We start from the raw sequence: 2752 nt of genomic DNA on the forward strand, positions 1-2752 counted from the left end.
AGCTCCTTGAGCCTTTCACCTGAAGCCACAGGGAATCCATTTCCCATGTGTCACCAAAAGGAGACATACCTGAGGACTTGTTGATGGAGAGCCAGTGAACTGACACAGAGAGACATAAATAACGTTTCACATTGCTGCTAGCCAGCCGTGCAGGCTGATTATGAGAAACAAACTAGCATACAAAAGCTGAAAATATGCTCAATCTCTTCACCTAGACACAAGATGTTTCACATTCTGTTGGACATGCAAAAGACGAAGGAGCATTGGCTTGACATCTCATCCAAACATCAGCACAGCAGTAGAATGCCTGTTGAGATTTTCCACTTAAGGGAAGAATACTGCCAACTGATCCATAGCTAATAGGTCTCAGCAATGTACCACACGAATGGCAATGTTATTAATTACAGCAATTTTGCTTGTACCTTCTACTATGTGTTCTGCTTTGTCATTGTCTGCTGGTGATGTAAAGATGAATTTGTGACAATTTTAAAATTATTCTCATGAAAAATACACTTCACACATCACCGTGATGTAACCTAATCTCAGTACAGTTCCCAGTGATGCAGTGGTAACCATAGCAACAGGACATCTTCTCTTCTAAATGGCAGCAATAAAACAGGGCCTGCTTTGGAGAATTTTGGAGAATTCTATAACCCTGTATTTCAAAATCTAAATGCAATACAGATGGATTGAATTCTTGAACCTCAGAGATCTATATGAAATGTAGGGTGTAGAAATTTGCCTGAACACTTGACTTAGCTGACAATCAGTACTCTAAAGGTAACACACACTCCTTTGTATGGGTGAATCGAACAAGGCATCAAGGTTAGTGAAGACACTTCATCATCATTAGATGGTCAGGGTGCCAGCATTATGAGATTGTGAGTTTGCCTTTCGGAGATGGAGCTGAACTGTTCAGCTGACTACTAAGTGAGTGGATGCAACTAAAACTAAAATGGCCACTGCTTCAAAATCAGAAGTCACACAGTTAAGAAAAAGATAAGGAGATTTTTTTTTCTCAGGGAGGTATTGTTCTCGAATTCAACAAGTGGATGAATTAGAATCTTGAATTTTTAGACAGAGGTAAATAGATTTTGTGATAATCAAGAGGGTGAGAGATCATCAGGGGCTGATGGGAATGTGAAGTAATCATTATAACCAAATCTTTTTTGTGAGATGAGGCAGCCTCGACCAAGTGGAGCCAGGAGGAGGTGACGTTGGTGCGAGGTGATTGTTGGGAAGGCAGGTAAGTATATTTAAACTTCTTACCTTCAGGCCAGCGAGGGAGGAGCGAGCAAAGGAATTCTGGGAAGGGGAAGTAGAACAGTTTATATTTGCGTGGTTGCGTTACCCGAGACACTAGTCGGGTAGTGTCTCCCACCCATCCTCCTCCTCTAAAAAAAAAGTTGTGGGAGCCAAGTTGACAAGGTAAGGTAACTAGTTTATTTCCTAATCCTTTTCTTTGAGTAGTCACTTCGGGAGTTAAAATTGTGGGAATGGAGTTTAGGGCAGTGGAACGTTCCTCCTGCAGAATGTGGGAAGTAAGGGTCACCACTAGTGTCCCTGCTGACTACATCAGTGGGAAGTGCACCCGACACCAGCTCCTTGAAAACTGCATTAGGGAACTAGAGCTGGAGTTGGATGAACTTCGGATCATTCGGGAGGCAGAGGGGGTTATTAACAGGACTTACAGAGAGGTAGTCACTCCCCAGATAAAAGAAAAAGACAGATGTAGAAGATGATTGTCAATAGGAGTGAGAGAGGCAGGGTAGTTGTCAAGGGTACTTCAACTATCCAAATATTGACTGGGATCACTACAGTACGAGTACTATAGATGGGTCAGTTTTTGTCCAGTGTGTGCAGGAGGGCTTCCTGACACAGTATGAAGACAGGCCTACATGGGGCGAAGCCACTTTAGATTTAGTACTGGGTAATGAGCCTCGCCAGGTGTTAGATTTGGCAGTAGGTGAGCACTTTGGAGACAGCGATCACAATTCTGTCAGATTTACTTTAGTGATGGAAAGGGAAAAGTGTACTCCACCGAGCAAGAGTTACAGTTGGGGGAAGGGAAATTACGATGCAGTTAGGAAAGATTTAGGAAGCATAGAATGGGGAAGGAAACTGCAGGCGATGAGCACATTAAAAATGTGGAGCTTATTCAAGGAAAAGCTCCTGTGTGTCAGGCAGGGAGGAAGATATAGTAAGAGTGAGCCGTGGTTTACTAAGGAAGTGGAATCCCTGGTCAAGAAGAAGAAGAAGGCTTATGTTTGGACAAAATGTGAAAACTCAGTTAGGGCGCTTGAGGGTTACAAGGAAGTCAGGAAAGACCTAAAAAGAGAACTCAGTAGAGCCAGGAGGAGACATGAAAAGCTGTTGGTGGATAGGATCAGGATTAACCCTAAGGCTTTCCACAGGTATGTCAGGAATAAAAGAATGATGAGAGTTAAATTCGGGCAAATCAAAGATAATAGTGGGAAGTTGTGTGTGGGGTCAGAGGAGATGGGGAAGCACTAAATAAATATTTTTCGACAGTGTTCACTGTAGAAAATGAAAATGTTGGCGAGGAAGATACAGAGATACTTGCATCTAGACTAGAAGAGATTGAGATTCACAAGGAAGAGGTATTAGAAATACTCGAGGAGAAAGTGAGGTCTGCAGATGCTGGAGACCATTCCTGAAGAAGGGCCTGTGCCCGAAACGTCGAATCTCCTGTTCCCTGGATGCTGCCTGACCTGCTGTGCTGTTCCAGCAA

This window comes from Chiloscyllium plagiosum, chromosome 1, assembly GCF_004010195.1.
Source record: "Chiloscyllium plagiosum isolate BGI_BamShark_2017 chromosome 1, ASM401019v2, whole genome shotgun sequence".
In the NCBI taxonomy this organism is placed as follows: Eukaryota; Metazoa; Chordata; class Chondrichthyes; order Orectolobiformes; family Hemiscylliidae; genus Chiloscyllium; species Chiloscyllium plagiosum.